This window comes from Coregonus lavaretus (genome assembly GCF_964263955.1).
Source record: "Coregonus lavaretus genome assembly, chromosome: 4".
Lineage (NCBI taxonomy): Eukaryota > Metazoa > Chordata > Actinopteri > Salmoniformes > Salmonidae > Coregonus > Coregonus lavaretus.
In genome coordinates, this window is record NC_139991.1 from 21,561,010 (window position 1) to 21,579,742 (window position 18,733).

The 18,733-nt window shown below is 43.1% G+C and overlaps 1 protein-coding gene across 2 annotated transcripts in view; it reads left to right on the top strand.

Moving 5' to 3' along the window:
- Nucleotides 1-18,733, top strand: part of LOC311127956 (protein arginine N-methyltransferase 3-like) — a 129,950-nt gene that overhangs the window by 18,753 nt on the left and 92,464 nt on the right. The gene's annotated exons all lie outside the window — the stretch shown is intronic.

Genomic DNA, 18,733 nt, shown 5'->3' on the forward strand with positions numbered 1-18,733 from the left:
GATTTGTTTAACACTTTTTTGGTTACTTCATGATTCCATATGTTATTTGAAGTTAAAGTCAAGGGATCTGAATATTTTCCGAATGCACTGTATTTATACCTTGATGAGCTAGATTGCCTGTCTTTGCAATTTGTTTATTTTTGTTTGCGCTCGTTAGTATATTTAGCTAGCAGTCTCCATTAGCTAGCAGCCTCCATGGAAATTCTCTATTACTTGTGCTAATTTTATTTGCATTCTGGTAACAGATGCCCAATGGTGTTTTTTGCATTTTTTGTGGCCTCCGTTGTGTACTAAGCATGTAATACCGTAAATCCTGGGATGAGAGAAGGGACGGTATGACGATATGAAAATCTGGATACTGCCCAACCCTAGCTCAGTGCAAATATCTTTCAGCGTATCTGACACTGGTGTCCTCCAATCAATATTAAAATCGCCCATAATTTATAGTTCAGATTTACCATACTTAGATAGTGATTCAGATAAATTGTTAAGAGCACAGAAAAATCTCCATCTGTGTAGGCAATTGTCAAGTAAAAAATATACGTTAATGATTCTGCAATAAGTGGGGCAGAAAGCTGCAGCAAAAGGGATGAAGTGAGTCAGCCCCTGTGGAGTTTTTTTTTTACATCGATCTTCAATAAGGCACTTAATACATCATAGACATAGAATGGTTTAAATGAAAATGAGGAATCTGGGAATGTGTCGTTCTCTGCAACCTGGCTCGATGTGAGTAAAGGACTCCCTCTGCTGAAATCAGAGTTTTCTGAAGCTATTTTATCAAATACGTTGCCCGCTGAGGCAAAGTGGTTATTAAACACACCACAAATGTCGGTCTTACCTGTTATGGGAACAGAGGCTGTCATAACCAGCTGTGGTAGTGAGGGGATGGAGTTTTGTTTCAGAGAATTGACTACCTTCCAGAAGGCAGCTGGATTCCCACCATTCTCAGATACTTCTTGAACTGTGTATGTATCTCAAGCGTCTGAAGGACTGCCAGTCAGACATAGAATCAGTCAGCCTTAGCCCAAGCGAAATTTCTTTCCTGAAGTTTCTCAGATAGTTTATGCATTTCTTGAACTAACATGTTTATCTGCAATAGTGTTGAGCAAAGAAGTTCAACAATTTAGGGCCTGATCCGAGTCAGAGATATCTGACACAACCCCCCATTCAAACAATTCAATGTCAGACAACAATTGTTGCTAATTAAAATTCCTATTATTTCTCTTTCTAATAATGCGAGGGTGAGATTTAGGTAGCTTTTCATCTCTTATGCAGGCAAGGGGACAGTGGTCACTGAACTCATTAGCAAAAATTCCATAGGCTGTATACTTATGAGGGGCATTTGTCATAATATCTAAAAGAGAGGATTTTTCAGGGTGTCTAAAGTTGTGGCGGGTTGGTTCAGTTATCAGCTGAGTTAGATTTAGCGCAATGCAGATATCTTTCAGCCTATCAGTAACTGGCATCGACCAAACCAAATTAAGATCACCCCAAATTAATAATTCAGATTTAGCATAATTAGATAGCAAGTCAGACAATTGGCTAAGAGCACATGTTGAGGCAGAGGGAGGGCGATAAATTCCGACTAGCGCAAGTTGGGCATTATTACCAAGGCCCACATTTAGGACTAGACATAAAAAATTGCTAAAGGACAGAGGTAGTGAGAGATACAGAAACATTTAAGTTGTCCTTTGTAAATATGGTGGCACCTCAACCTCTGTCAGATCTAAAAGCATAACCAGCCACAAACGCAACAGTATCCAGCACAGTCTTATTTAGCCAAGTTTCAGATATTACCAGAATGTCCACATTGGTTTGAGAGGCCAAAGTTATAATAAAATCCATTTTCGAGATCAAACTTCTGGCATTTACATGAATCATTCCAATACCGCAGCTGCTGGATTTTAGATCAGACAGAGTCTCTAATACAATCATACCATGCTCAGTTGGTAACCCCTTGGGCTAACTTGAATTGGTATGGATGCAAGATTGTCTAGAACTGTACCATTGGGCCTATGCTTTGAAAGAGGACGTGGATTAAAACAGGAGTCAATGAGGGTTACCTGTTACAGGCCTGCAGGATAATGTTAATGCAGATAATTTATGGTTGGGATTAACTGAGCGGAACTTGGGGAGTTGATAAGTCAATGTCTCAGCACAGCCTTGAAATGTGAGGACAGGGTCCAGGCACCAAGATGATGTGGATGGACCCCATTCTGTCTGTAGAGCATCTTCTGTTTCCAAAAGGTGTCAAAGTTATTCACAAAAGTAACTCCAACAGAGCTACAGTAGACTCGTAGCCAGTCGTGTAGTGCCAGCAACCTACTGAATCTTTTGCTGCCATGACTGTGATGGCATTGGGCCTGAAATAATTGGATGCTTATTTGAGTTTGTCTTTTTTTTCCTCTTTTTTTTCACTCAGTTACAGTGAGGGAAAAAAGTATTTGATCCCCTGCTGATTTTGTACGTTTGCCCACTGACAAAGACATGATCAGTCTATCATTTTAATGGTAGGTTTATTTGAACAGTGAGAGACAGAATAACAACAAAAAAATCCAGAAAAACGCATGTCAAAAATGTTATAAATTGATTTGCATTTTAATGAGGGAAATAATTATTTGACCCCTCTGCAAAACATGACTTAGTACTTGGTGGCAAAACCCTTGTTGGCAATCACAGAGGTCAGACGTTTCTTGTAGTTGGCCACCAGGTTTGCACACATCTCAGGAGGGATTTTGTCCCACTCCTCTTTGCAGATCTTCTCCAAGTCATTAAGGTTTCGAGGCTGACGTTTGGCAACTCAAACCTTTTTCTATGGGATTAAGGTCTGGAGACTGGCTAGGCCACTCCAGGACCTTTATGTGCTTCTTCTTGAGCCACTCCTTTGTTGCCTTGGCGGTGTGTTTTGGGTCATTGTCATGCTGGAATACCCATCCACTACCCATTTTCAATGCCCTGGCTGAGGGAAGGAGGTTCTCACCCAAGATTTGACGGTACATGGCCCCGTCCATTGTCCCTTTGATGTGGTGAAGTTGTCCTGTCCCCTTAGTAGAAAAAAACCCCCCAAAGCATAATGTTTCCACCTCCATGTTTGACGGTGGGGATGGTGTTCTTGGGGTCATAGGCAGCATTCCTCCTCCTCCAAACACGGCGAGTTGAGTTGATGCCAAAGAGCTCGATTTTGGTCTCATCTGACCACAACACTTTCGCCCAGTTCTCCTCTGAATCATTCAGATGTTCATTGGCAAACTTCAGACGGGCCTGTTTATGTTCTTTCTTGAGCAGGGGGACCTTGCGGGCGCTGCAGGATTTCAGTCCTTCATGGCGTAGTGTGTTACCAATTGTTTTCTTGGTGACTATGGTCCCAGCTGCCTTGAGATTATTGACAAGATCCTCCCATGTAGTTCTGGGCTGATTCCTCACCGTTCTCATGATAATTGCAACTCCACGAGGTGAGATCTTGCATGGAGCCCCAGGCCGAGGGAGATTGACAGTTATTTTGTGTGTCTTCCATTTGCGAATAATCACACCAACTGTTGTCACCTTCTCACCAAGCTGCTTGGAGATGGTCTTGTAGCCCATTCCAGCCTTGTGTAGGTCTACAATCTTGTCCCTGACATCCTTGGAGAGCTCTTTGGTCTTGGCCATGGTGGAGAGTTTGGAATCTGATTTGATTGAATGCTTCTATGGACAGGTGTCTTTTATACAGGTAACAAGCTGAGATTAGGAGCACTCCCTTTAAGAGTGTGCTCCTAATCTCAGCTCGTTACCTGTATAAAAGACACCTGGGAGCCAGAAATCTTTCTGATTGAGAGGGGGTCAAATACTTATTTCCCTCATGAAAATGCAAATCAATTTATAACATTTTTGACATGCGTTTTTCTGGATTTTGTCGTTGTTATTCTGTCTCTCACTGTTCAAATAAACCTACCAGTAAAATAATAGACTGATCATTTCTTTGTCAGTGGGCAAACATACAAAATCAGCAGGGGATCAAATACTTTTTTCCCTCACTGTATGTATAAAGCCATGTCATCATGGAATGCTCTGCTTAGCTTTAAAAAACAGATAAAATATATATATTTTTTATCACAGCGCCTCTCCTCTTTCTAAAGATCTAATTGAACTGTACTATATATAAGATTGAATATGTACATATGAATAGTGTGTAAATAGTATTTTTGTCATCGCTTGGTGTCTTTCCTAGAGTAGTTTATCTATTTACCTAGTCGGCTTGTAGTTGTGTGTTCTATGCGAGATAAATATGAATACATTAAATAAACATTGACAAGCAGTCAATGCACAACAATTCTTGCAATCGCAGGGAAGACAGCAGTTTTTTTAATGTCCGTTGTTAAAAAGAGGGGGATCCCAGCTTTCCATTCCTATTTTATTTATTTCTCAACTCCTAAATTGTAGACCTGCACCAGGCTGGGAAGACTGAATCTGCAATAGGTAAGCAGCTTGGTTTGAAGAAATCAACTGTGGGAGCAATTATTAGGAAATGGAAGACATACAAGACCACTGATAATCTCCCTCGATCTGGGGCTCCACGCAAGATCTCACCCAGTGGGGTCAAAATGATCACAAGAACGGTGAGCAAAAATCCCAGAACCACACGGGGGGACCTAGTGAATGACCTGCAGAGAGCTGGGACCAAAGTAACAAAGCCTACCATCAGTAACACACTACGCCGCCAGGGACTCAAATCCTGCAGTGCCAGACGTGCCCCCCTGCTTAAGCCAGTACATGTCCAGGCCCGTCTGAAGTTTGCTAGAGTGCATTTGGATGATCCAGAAGAGGATTGGGAGAATGTCATATGGTCAGATGAAACCAAAATATAAATTTTTGGTAAAAACTCAACTCGTCGTGTTTGGAGGACAAAGAATGCTGAGTTGCATCCAAAGAACACCATACCTACTGTGAAGCATGGGGGTGGAAACATCATGCTTTGGGGCTGTTTTTCTGCAAAGGGACCAGGACGACTGATCCGTGTAAAGGAAAGAATGAATGGGGCCATGTATCGTGAGATTTTGAGTGAAAACCTCCTTCCATCAACAAGGGCATTGAAGATGAAACGTGGCTGGGTCTTTCAGCATGACAATGATCCCAAACACACCGCCCGGGCAACGAAGGAGTGGCTTCGTAAGAAGCATTTCAAGGTCCTGGAGTGGCCTAGCCAGTCTCCAGATCTCAACCCCATAGAAAATCTTTGGAGGGAGTTGAAAGTCTGTGTTGCCCAGCGACAGCCCCAAAACATCACTGCTCTAGAGGAGATCTGCATGGAGGAATGGGCCAAAATACCAGCAACAGTGTGTGAAAACCTTGTGAAGACTTACAGAAAACGTTTGACCTGTGTCATTGCCAACAAAGGGTATATAACAAATTATTGAGAAACTTTTGTAATTGACCAAATACTTATTTTCCACCATAATTTGCAAATAAATTCATAAAAAATCCTACAATGTGATTTTCTGGAAAAAAAACTCTCATTTTGTCTGTCAATTTCTCATTTTTTCTGTTCGCTTTTTCCCTTGAACAGGGAAGCCTCCATGGGAAGAGACATAGGAATTAAATCCGTGTCGCAGAGATAGTGATTGCAGGCAGAGAAGTAAACAAACATACAAACATACTGACCTATTCAGGCAGTCGGTAAATACACCCAATACAATTTTTTTTTTTAAACTTAATAGATTCTAGCCTGTTAAACATAACTTTCTGCGACAAACAATTCACTCTCAAACAAATTGGTGCACTCGCTCTCCTTACTGCAGTCCAAGTCAGCACATCTTCCTGCCAACCTGTCAGACAGATACTGAGCTATATTGTATGCTACTTTTTTGGGGAAAATTATACACTGCTCAAAAAAATTAAGGGAACACTTAAACAACACAATGTAACTCCAAGTCAATCACACTTCTGTGAAATCAAACTGTCCACTTAGGAAGCAACACTGATTGACAATACATTTCACATGCTGTTGTGCAAATGGAATAGACAACAGGTGGAAATTATAGGCAATTAGCAAGACACCCCCAATAAAGAAGTGGTTCTTCAGGTGGTGACCACAGACCACTTCTCAGTTCCTTTGCTTCCTGGCTGATGTTTTGTTCACTTTTGAATGCTGGCGGTGCTTTCACTCTAGTGGTAGCATGAGACGGAGTCTACAACCCACACAAGTGACTCAGGTAGTGCAGCTCATCCAGGATGGCACATCAATGCGAGCTGTGGCAAGAAGGTTTGCTGTGTCTATCAGCGTAGTCCAGAGCATGGAGGCACTACCAGGAGACAGGCCAGTACATCAGGAGATGTGGAGGAGGCCGTAGGAGGGCAACAACCCAGCAGCAGGACTGCTACCTCCGCCTTTGTGCAAGGAGGAGCAGGAGGAGCACTGCCAGAGCCCTGCAAAATTACCTCCAGCAGGCCACAAATGTGCATGTGTCTGCTCAAACAGTCAGAAACAGACTCCATGAGGGTGGTATGAGGGCCCGACGTCCACAGGTGGGGGTTGTGCTTACAGCCCAACACCGTGCAGGACGTTTGGCATTTACCAGAGAACACCAAGATTGGCAAATTCGCCACTGGCGCCCTGTGCTCTTCACAGATGAAAGCAGGTTCACACTGAGCACATGTGACAGACGTGACAGAGTCTGGAGACGCCGTGTAGAACGTTCTGCTGCCTGCAACATCCTCCAGCATGACCGGTTTGGCGGTGGGTCAGTCATGGTGTGGGGTGGCATTTCTTTGGGGGGCCGCACAGCCCTCCATGTGCTCGCCAGAGGTAGCCTGACTTGTGAGACCATATGCTGGTGCGGTTGGCCCTGGGTTCCTCCTAATGCAAGACAATGCTAGACCTCATGTGGCTGGAGTGTCAGCAGTTCCTGCAAGAGGAAGGCGTTGATGCTATGGACTGGCCCGCCCGTTCCCCAGACCTGAATCCAATTGAGCACATCTGGGACATCATGTCTCGCTCCATCCACCAACGCCACGTTGCACCACAGACTGTCCAGGAGTTGGCGGATGCTTTAGTCCAGGTCTGGGAGGAGATCCCTCAGGAGACCATCCGCCACCTCATCAGGAGCATGCCCAGGCGTTGTAGGGAGGTCATACAGGCACGTGGAGGCCACACACACTACTGAGCCTCATTTTGACTTGTTTTAAGGACATTACATCAAAGTTGGATCAGCCTGTAGTGTGGTTTTCCACTTTAATTTTGAGGTGACTCCAAATCCAGACCTCCATGGGTTGATACATTTGATTTCCATTGATAATTGTTGTGTGATTTTGTTGTCAGCACATTCAACTATGTAAAGAAAAAAGTATTTAAGATTATTTCATTCATTCAGATCTAGGATGTGTTGTTTAAGTGTTCCCTTTATTTTTTTGAGCAGTGTATAATTTTATACTAATATAATTGTCAGAGGAAGAGATTTTGTTTAACAAGTAATATAAAAAAGATACGGGTCAAAGTTATTTACACCCCTGTTATCCACTTGCGAGGATAACGACACTGAACATTTTTATAAAATGTTTGAGATTGGAGAACACGTTGGGAGGGGTCTTAGATCATTCCTCCATACAGAATATTTCCAGATCCTTGAAATTCTTTGTCTGTTCTTATAGACTGCACTCTTCAATTCAAACCACATGTTTTCAATGGGGTTTAAGTCTGGAGACTGAGATGGCCATTGCAAAATGCTTATTTTGTGGTCAATTAACCATTTCTTGATTAGTGCTTTGGGTCAGTGTTTCCACTGCATTTATTTAGTTGTGGCGCTGCCACGCCCATAAAATATGGAACATGAAAAGATTTCAAGATGCTAGAACAGTCCATATTTACTTTTCCTCTGCAAACAAAATGAGTAATGAATAGAAAAATCAGACATCCCATAGTAGAGTAGTTTATCTATTTACCTAGTCGGCTTGTAGTTGTGTGTTCTATGCGAGATAAATATGAATACATTAAATAAACATTGACAAGCAGTCAATGCACAACAATTCTTGCAATCGCAGGGAAGACAGCAGTTTTTTTAATGTCCGTTGTTAAAAAGAGGGGGATCCCAGCTTTCCATTCCTATTTTATTTATTTCTCAACTCCTAAATATATGTGAACTACACAATTTTAATCCCAGAGTTTTTAGCAGCAGCATGGTTAAAAAGGTTACCGCTCCACAATTTGCTGTGAATGCATAGGGGAGAGTGGGGCTAAATGCAACGCGGGGTAAAACGCCATCCTACCACACATTTTTATTTTTTTGACTTACATAATTGTAATATGAGAGATTACATTTTTGGTTGAGCAAGAGTAGTGGCAACCAGGGAAAGTGTTGGGGGGGGGGGGGATGGTGACATAAAGTGGTTTCTGTGAGAAGTACAGGCAGGGGGCGTGTTACCCTGGGTGGCGGGTTACCCTAACAGGTCGGCCTGCATTGTATTCACTGTGTTTATGCAAGATCATTGGGACATACAATTCATCAATAGAATGCTAACTAGTTAAAACACCATGCTTCAGGCTATTTATAGCCATTATGCTGCATCAGTTGGGCTACACGTGATAATGCTTATTGCTAATAGCATACCTGATAATATGGACCATGCATAGGCTATATGCATGGTCCAAATGTTTAAATAATGTTAACAAATGAATTTACCAATATGTTATTGGGCTCATTTCTGGAAGTAGAAATTATATTTTTAGATGGCGTCAGCATAATTTACAAAAAAATCATTTTGGAGTAGAATGTCCTTTTTAACAAGTCACCAGAACTGAGCTTCTCTGTCCTACATAAAAATTATCCGGGTGGAACCACGTACCCACAAAACAAGAGTGCCATAATGCTTTCTATCACAGCAAATTTGGTTCTGATGTTGTACTCTCATACTTGCAGTGATTTATTAGGAAACACATTTGAGTCTTTGCTTCAGCAAACACATTTGAAATATATTTTCAGTTGGAAAGTATATTGGAGGTATATTCCCTCCCTAGTAGTATGTGTACTAGCACATTTCCCTCTCCAGTAGCGTGTGAACTAGTACAATTCCCTCCCCAGTGTAGTATGGACTCTCTCAGTAGAGGTCTCTGTGACCTCCAGCCACCTTTTTGTTTTGTTTCAGGTGGTTGAGTTCAATAAAGCGGGTGTCAGTTGGCCTGGCCGTAACTCACATAATTTAGTACACCCTGCCTGACTCTGGTCTCCCCTGCCTCTCGGCTCTTCCACAGCTGCTCCCTAAACTACTGCTAGTGCAACCCCTCTCTTAATTAACATCATTTCCCTCACTCAGACAACAAAACATTTGCAAAAGTTGCCCAATTAGCAGGACGGATGGGGGCAACTTCTAGTTGTGCGAGGTGCTCAAGTTCAGATCGTCTGTCAGTTAAAACCCATACAGTGCTGTGAAGCGCAGAGCCAGAGCTCTGACGTCATTTATAGCATGTTACTGTACAGCCACTACGTTCCAATTTAGGCATTTATCAGTGCCCAAATCTGTCATTTTCAACCCATATACAGGTACCAGTGTAAGGGGCTACTACACTCTCACCTGATGTGTGTGTTAAAACACTTACACCCGTTTTTATAGCAGCTCTCCACTAGCACCACCAATGAACCGGACAGTGCTTCCAAACCAATCTCATTTACCACCCTTAGACCACCAAGCACTCTCCTCAGTCTGCGTATGCCTGTTTTTTATTACATTCAAGCCTCAGAATGCAGCTTTGAGTTAGGGGCCATTATTGTGTGTTATTATTACCATTATGCAAGGAAGTGTCGTATAAGCAAAACAATGGGATTGTGGGAGAGGGGACGTTTTAATTTTACAGCCCACTGGCTCGCTGTCGGGGTGTGTGTGTTTGCATGCAGGCAGTGTCCCACTAGGACTCCCAGCGCGGCAGGACGAAGTATGCGCTGTATTTAACATTTGTTATTACGTGTGTAGCGAAATGCTTCTCATTGCTCTCATGGAGCGCAAAAATTATATAAAATAAATCTAAACTTGTTTCTTACAAGTGTGGCAGGTTTTGAACTCTGCTAACAACATTTCAACTCTGAGAATGAGAACAGTAAATTACTGTAATTAATACATGCATTAACAGAATTGAATGTAACCAAATGACAGGGATAAACAGTAAATTGTATGTTTTACAAACAGTAGGCTTCCTCATGGGCATTCCTAGGCTACTATTCTACTTTGCGGAGATAGGAGGGCTGCAATTTTTTTTGTCTCGCCAAGGCAGCATATCGGCTGGGACTGGGCCTGATCAGCGTTGATTAGTCTACAAAATAAGAAAAGATTCCATATCAAATTATACCATGCCAGGTTGGAGAGGATTGGCGCATTGTCCATTTGACACATTAGCGCATTATAGGCTTCAGAGCCAGAACAACCTTGTCGACTGCTGTTGAATAATTAATAAATAGTCAGACACATCCAACCTTTTTTAAAAGACCGATTTATTTATTTACTAGCAAGCAATCAATACGAGCCACACATCCATAGCCTATAGCGCTCTACACCCCCACGCATCTAGCGATTAGCTACTTGAGCATCAAAGGAAAATTGGAAAGAGGAGATGTAGAAAGTTTAATAGACAAAGTTAGCAAAACAATTGCTAATAATCATTAGTAAACATTCCTGCTATTAGGTTAAGTTTATCTACATGGGTAAAAAATATGAATTTAGGCCTATTTAAACGGTTTTGATGGTTATTTTATTTTCATGACGGTCTTTGTCCAAAACCGTCAGTTACATGGTTATTGAATTACGGTCACAGCCCTACGACCGATATGCTATTTTGGGTCCGATTTTTTGGGGGGGCAAAACTTACAGATACCGATATATATGCAGATATACTGTTTTACAGTTGGAAAATGAGAAAGTAAATGTTTTGCATACTGAATTCTCATAAATTCCAATCCAAAAGAGCAAATATCCATTAACTTTTTGATTTGACTTCATATATTGTGACGATAATGACACATCATGATAATGGTTCAGATAAGTGTTCAGATAAAGCATTAGATTCCCTTTTTCCATCCTATTTATTGATATCGGTTATCGGCCGATACCGATATACAGTGGGGAAAAAAAGTATTTAGTCAGCCACCAATTGTGCATGTTCTCCCACTTAAAAGGATGAGAGAGGCCTGTAATTTTCATCATAGGTACACGTAAACTATGACAGACAAAATGAGGAAAAAAAATCCAGAAAATCACATTGTAGGATTTGTAATGAATTTATTTGCAAAGTGGAAAATAAGTATTTGGTCAATAACAAAAGTTTGTCAATACTTTGTTATATACCCTTTGTTGGCAATGACACAGGTCAAACGTTTTCTGTAAGTCTTCACAAGGTTTTCACACACTGTTGCTGGTATTTTGGCCCATTCCTCCATGCAGATCTCCTCTAGAGCAGTGATGTTTTGGGGCTGTCGCTGGGCAACACGGACTTTCAACTCCCTCCAAAGATTTTCTATGGGGTTGAGATCTGGAGACTGGCTAGGCCACTCCAGGACCTTGAAATGCTTCTTACGAAGCCACTCCTTCGTTGCCCGGGCGGTGTGTTTGGGATCATTGTCATGCTGAAAGACCCAGCGACATTTCATCTTCAATGCCCTTGCTGATGGAAGGAGGTTTTCACTCAAAATCTCACGATACATGGCCCCATTCATTCTTTCCTTTACACGGATCAGTCGTCCTGGTCCCTTTGCAGAAAAACAGCCCCAAAGCATGGTTTCCACCCCCATGCTTCACAGTAGGTATGGTGTTCTTTGGATGCAACTCAGCATTCTTTGTCCTCCAAACACGACGAGTTGACTTTTTACCAAAATGTTCTATTTTGGTTTCATCTGACCATATGACATTCTCCCAATCCTCTTCTGGATCATCCAAATGCACTCTAGCAAACTTCAGACGGGCCTGGACATGTACTGGCTTAAGCAGGGGGACAAGTTTGGCACTGCAGGATTTGAGTCCCTGGCGGCGTAGTGTGTTACTGATGGTAGGCTTTGTTACTTTGGTCCCAGCTCTCTGCAGGTCATTCACTAGGTCCCCCCGTGTGGTTCTGGGATTTTTGCTCACCGTTCTTGTGATCATTTTGACCCCACGGGGTGAGATCTTGCGTGGAGCCCCAGATCGAGGGAGATTATCAGTGGTCTTGTATGTCTTCCATTTCCTAATAATTGCTCCCACAGTTGATTTCTTCAAACCAAGCTGCGTACCTATTGCAGATTCAGTCTTCCCAGCCTGGTGCAGGTCTACAATTTTGATTCTGGTGTCCTTTGACAGCTCTTTGGTCTTGGCCCTAGTGGAGTTTGGAGTGTGACTGTTTGAGGTTGTGGACAGGTGTCTTTTATACTGATAACAAGTTCAAACAGGTGCCATTAATACAGGTAACGAGTGGAGGACAGAGGAGTCTCTTAAAGAAGAAGTTACAATTCTGAGAGAGCCAGAAATCTTGCTTGTTTGTTGGTGACCAAATACTTACTTTCCACCATAATTTGCAAATAAATTCATTAAAATCCTACAATGTGATTTTCTGGATTTCTTTTTCTCAATTTGTCTGTCATAGTTGACGTGTACCTATGATGAAAATTACAGGCCTCTCTCATCTTTTTAAGTGGGAGAACTTGCACAATTGGTGGCTGACTAAATACTTTTTTCCCCCACTGTAGCTTTAAAAGGCCAATATCGACCAATAAGGTCTGTGAACCGATATATATCGGCCGGGCTCTAATTAAAATGGTTGCTGTTTGGCAGACAGGAATCTCGCTCTCGCACCCTCATATGTTTAAATGAGAAAACAGGACGAGATAAGTTACCACAGTCATTGCCTTTTAAAAATGTGAGATTCTTGATGGATTACAAACAACTCATCTCTGCATCCATGCAATGGATTATTTTATAATACAGATAATCTGACTAGATTGTCTGGTTAGTCGAGTGTTGCGTTGAGAGCTAGACTGTTGTCAGTCTTCAACCAGCTGCACTGAAAGCCATGCTCACGGGTAGGAATACTTTAGGGACAGCACCCTGATGGAGATTTGAACACTGAACCATATTGGTTTTTAAAGGAATGTTCCACAAAATATTATCAAACTGTGCCGTTGGCTGGTCTAGTTGTAGTGCTGCCGCCCCCAGACCACATTTGTCCCTGGATGCAGCGATTCCATCCTCCGTTCCACCACTCACATTCTCTGCTTTATCCCTCTCATCGATCTCCCCATCTACATTACTATCCTAGATTTGTCAATAAAACTTTAAAATACCTTAAAACTATACACTTAGTGGCCTGTCTGTAGGAGCGAAACATTTTTGTGAATGGGGTGGTGTATCTAATAAACTGACCACTGACTGTATATACAGTTCCTTGCAAACGTATTCATCCCCCTTGGCGTTTTTCCTATTTTGTTGCATTACAACCTGTAATTTAAATGGATTTTTATTTGGATTTCATGTAATGGACATACACAAAATAGTCCAAATTGGTGAAGTGAAATTAAAAAAATTACTTATTTCAAGAAATTCTAAAAAATTAATAACGGAAAGGTGGTGCGTGCATATGTATTCACCCCCTTTGCTATGAAGCCCCTAAATAAGATCTGGTGCAACCAATTACCTTCAGAAGTCACGTAATTAGTTAAATAAAGTCCACCTGTGTGCAATCTAAGTGTCACATGATCTGTCACATGATCTCAGTGGTCCTCTGTAGCTCAATTGGTAGAGCATGGCGCTTGTAACGCCAGGGTAGTGGGTTCGATCCCCGGGACCACCCATACCTAAAAATGTATGCACGCATGACTGTAAGTCGCTTTGGATAAAAGTGTCTGCTAAATGGCATATTATTATTATTATTATTATTATTATTATATACACCTGTTCTGAAAGGCCCCAGAGTCTGCAACACCACTAAGCAAGGGGCACCACCAAGAAAGCGGCACCATGAAGACCAAGGAGCTCTCCAAACAGGTCAGGGACAAATTTGTGGAGAAGTACAGATCAGGGTTGGGTTATAAAAAAATATCTGAAACTTTGAACATCCCACGGAGCACCATTTAAATCCATTATAAAAAAATGGAACGAATATGGCACCACAACAAACCTGCCAAGAGAGGGCCGCCCAACAAAACTCATGGACCAGGCAAGGAGGGCATTAATCAGAGAGGCAACAAAGAGACCAAAGATAACCCTGAAGGAGCTGCAAATCTCCACAGCGGAGATTGGAGTATCTGTCCACAGAGCTGGGCTTTACGGAAGAGTGGCCAGAAAAAAGCCATTGCTTAAAGAGAAAAATAAGCAAACACGTTGATACAGTAGCATATTATAGAATACAGTATATACAGTGAGGGAAAAAAGTATTTGATCCCCTGCTTATTTTGTACGTTTGCCCACTGACAAAGACATGATCAGTCTATAATTTTAATGGTAGGTTTATTTGAACAGTGAGAGACAGAATAACAACAAAAATCCTGAAAAACGCATGTCAAAAATGTTATAAATTGATTTGCATTTTAATGAGGGAAATAAGAAGTTGACCCCCTCTCAATCAGAAAGATTTCTGGCTCCCAGGTGTCTTTTATACAGGTAACGAGCTGAGATTAGGAGCACACTCTTAAAGGGAGTGCTCCTAATCTCAGTTTGTTACCTGTATAAAAGACACCTGTCCACAGAAGCAATCAATCAATCGGATTCCAAACTCTCCACCATGGCCAAGACCAAAGAGCTCTCCAAGGATGTCAGGGACAAGATTGTAGACCTACACAAGGCTGGAATGGGCTACAAGACCATCGCCAAGCAGCTTGGTGAGAAGGTGACAACAGTTGGTGCGATTATTCGCAAATGGAAGAAACACAAAAGACTGTCAATCTCCCTCGGCCTGGGGCTCCATGCAAGATCTCACCTCGTGGAGTTGCAATGATCATGAGAACGGTGAGGAATCAGCCCAGAACTACACGGGAGGATCTTGTCAATGATCTCAAGGCAGCTGGGACCATAGTCACCAAGAAAACAATTGGTAACCCACTACGCCGTGAAGGACTGAAATCCTGCAGCGCCCGCAAGGTCCCCCTGCTCAAGAAAGCACATATACAGGGCCGTCTGAAGTTTGCCAATGAACATCTGAATGATTCAGAGGAGAACTGGGTGAAAGTGTTGTGGTCAGATGAGACCAAAATGGAGCTCTTTGGCATCAACTCAACTCGCCGTGTTTGGAGGAGGAGGAATGCTGCCTATGACCCCAAGAACACCATCCCCACCGTCAAACATGGAGGTGGAAACATTATGCTTTGGGGGTGTTTTTCTGCTAAGGGGACAGGACAACTTCACCGCATCAAAGGGACGATGGACGGGCCATGTACTGTCAAATCTTGGGTGAGAACCTCCTTCCCTCAGCCAGGGCATTGAAAATGGGTTGTGGATGGGTATTCCAGCATGACAATGACCCAAAACACGTAGTCAAGGCAACAAAGGAGTGGCTCAAGAAGAAGCACATTAAGGTGCTGGAGTGGCCTAGCCAGTCTCCAGACCTTAATCCCATAGAAAATATGTGGAGGGAGCTGAAGGTTCAAGTTGCCAAACGTCAGTCTCAAAAACTTAATGACTTGGAGAAGATCTGCAAAGAGGAGTGGGACAAAATCCCTCCTCAGATGTGTGCAAACCTGGTGGCCAACTACAAGAAACGTCTGACCTCTGTGATTGCCAACAAGGGTTTTGCCACCAAGTACTAAGTCATGTTTTGCAGAGGGGTCAAATACTTATTTCCCTCATTAAAAAGCAAATCAAATCATACGATTTTTGACATGCGTTTTTCTGGATTTTGTTGTTGTTATTCTGTCTCCCACTGTTCAAATAAACGTACCATTAAAATTATAGACTGATCATTTCTTTGTCAGTGGGCAAACTTAAAAAATCAGCAGGGGATCAAATACTTTTTTCCCTCACTGTACATATGAGATGAGTAATGCAAGATATGTAAACATTATTAAAGTGACTAGTGATCCATTTCTTAAAGTGGCCAGTGATTTCAATAGGCAGCAGCAGCCTCTAATGTGCTAGTGATGGCTATTTAACAGTCTTATGGCCTTGAGATAGAAGCTGTATTTCATTCTCTCGGTCACAGCTTTGATGCACCTGTACTGACCTCGCCTTCCGGATGATATGGGGTGAACAGGCAGTGGCTCGGGTGGTTGATCTTTTTGGCCTTCCTGTGACATCGGGTGCTGTAGGTGTCATGGAGGGCGGGTAGTTTGCCCCCGGTAATGTGTTCGGGAGACCGCACCACCCTCTGGAGAGCCCTGTGGTTGCGGGCGGTGCAGTTGCCGTACCAGGCGGTGATACAGCCCGACAGGATGCTCTCAATTGTGCATCTGTAATAGTTTGTGAGGGTTTTAGGTGTCAAGCCAAATTTCTTCAGCCTCCTGAGGTTGAAGAGGCTCTGTTGCGCCTTCTTCACCACACTGTCTGCGTGGGTGGACCATTTCAGTTTGTCAGTGATGTGTACGCCAAGGAACTTGAAGCTGTCCACCTTCTCCACTGCGGTCCCGTCTATGTGGATAGGGGGGTGCACCCTCTGCTGTTTCCTGAAGTCCATGATAATCTCCTTTGTTTTGTTAACGTTGAGTTAGAAGTTATTTTCCTGGTACGACACTCCCAGAGCCCTCACCTCCTCCCTGTAGGTGGTCTCGTCATTGTTGGTAATCAAGCCTACTACTGTTGTGTCGTCTGCAAACTTGATGATTGAGTTGAAGGCGTGCTTGGCCACGCAGTCATGGGTGAACAGGGAGTACAGGAGGGGGCTGAGCATGCACCCTTGTGGGGCCCCATTGTTGAGGATGGGGCCCCAATGTTTCCTACCTTCACCACCTGGGGGCAGCCCGTCAGGAAGTCCACGACCCAGTTGCACAAGGTGGGGTTCAGACCCAGGGCCTCGAGCTTAATGATGAGCTTGGAGGGTACTATGGTGTTGAATGCTGAGCTGTAGTCAATTAACATCATTCTTACATAGGTATTCCTCTTGTCCAGATGGGATAGGGCAGTGTGCAGTGTGATGGCAATTGCATCGTCTGTGGATCTATTGGGGCGGTAAGCATATTGAAGTGGGTCTAGGGTGACAGGTAAGGTAGAGGTGATATGATCCTTTACTAGTCTCTCAAAGCACTTCATGATGACAGAGGTGAGTGCTACGGGGCGATCGTAATTTAGTTCAGTTACCTTTGCTTTCTTGGGTACAGGAACAATGGTGGCCATCTTGAAGCATGTGGGGACATCAGTCTGGGATAGGGAGAGATTGAATATGTCCGTAAACGCACCAGCCAGCTGGTCTGCGCATGCTCTGAGGACGCGGCTAGGGATGCCGTCTGGGCCGGCAGCCTTGCGGGGGTTAACATGCTTAAATGTCTTACTCACGTCGTCTACACCTCTCATCACCCCGAGAACACCATCGGCAGGGACTGGGAAACTGGTCAGAATTGAAGGAACGATGGATGGCACTAAATACAGGGACATTCTTGAGGGAAACATGTTTCAGTCTTTCAGAGATTTGAGACTGGGACGGAGGTTCACCTTCCAGCAGGACAATGACCCTAAGCATACTGCTAAAGCAACACTCGAGTGGTTTAAGGGGAAACATTTAAATGTCTTGGAATGGCCTAGTCAAAGCCCAGACCTCAATCCAATTGAGAATCTGTGGTATGACTTAAAGATTGCTGTACACCAGCGGAACCCATCCAACTTGAAGGAGCTGGAGCAGTTTTGCCTTGAATAATGGGCAAAAATCCCAGTGGCTAGATGTGCCAAGCTTATAGAGACATACCCCAAGAGACTTGCAGCTGTAATTGCTGCAAAAGGTGTCTCTACAAAGTATTGACTTTGGGGGGGGATATATATTCACGCTCAAGTTTTCAGTTTTTTTGTCTTATTTCTTGTTTGATTCACAATAAGAAATATTTTGCATCTTCAAAGTGGCAGGCATGTTGTGTGAATTGAATGATACAAACCCCCCAAAAATCAGGTTTTATGGCAACAAAATAGGAAAAATGCCAAGGGGGATGAATACTTTCGCAAGCCACTGTAACATAGATTTATTTGGGCTGTAGGAATCCAACAACGTTTTATTTACAAGGAGCACGTGTGCACCTAAGTTGAAAAATGTAGGCGCACACAAAGAAATTTAGGAGCACAATGAAAAATATTTGAGGTAATAAAGCTAGAATCCTTCATTTTTCTAGGTGCAACAAATCCAGGTCGCACAGCAAAATATTTAGGTGCATATGCGAGTTAAATGGCCTCACTGTAGAGCCCCGTACCTCCGGGGGAGTTGTGGCATAATCCTGCTACTCCGATACAGATGGTTTTAGGATGATGAGACGTGTATTTAACATACGGGGGGGGGGGGGGGGGTCAGGGTTAACAACATAAGCAACCAGAACAATGGCACTCACTCTCGTTCTATGTCCGTCTTTCTCTAACACACACACACACTCTCTCGCTCTCTTTTTTTTGGTCATTATATCTCTTTCTACCTCTCAACCCCCCCCCCCCCCCAGAGTCCTGAAATTGTCCTCTAAATTACCCCAATAATTAGATTAAAGGGAGGGAGGTAGAGAGGGGGGATAGAGAGAATGTTAGAGAGTGATTCTGTGAGGATGTGATAGCGAGCGAGAGAGGGAGCGGAAGATAAGGATCAGCGCTGCAGAAATGCACTCTTGGGCCGTGAGTAATTGTTCTGTCCCCAGTAGCA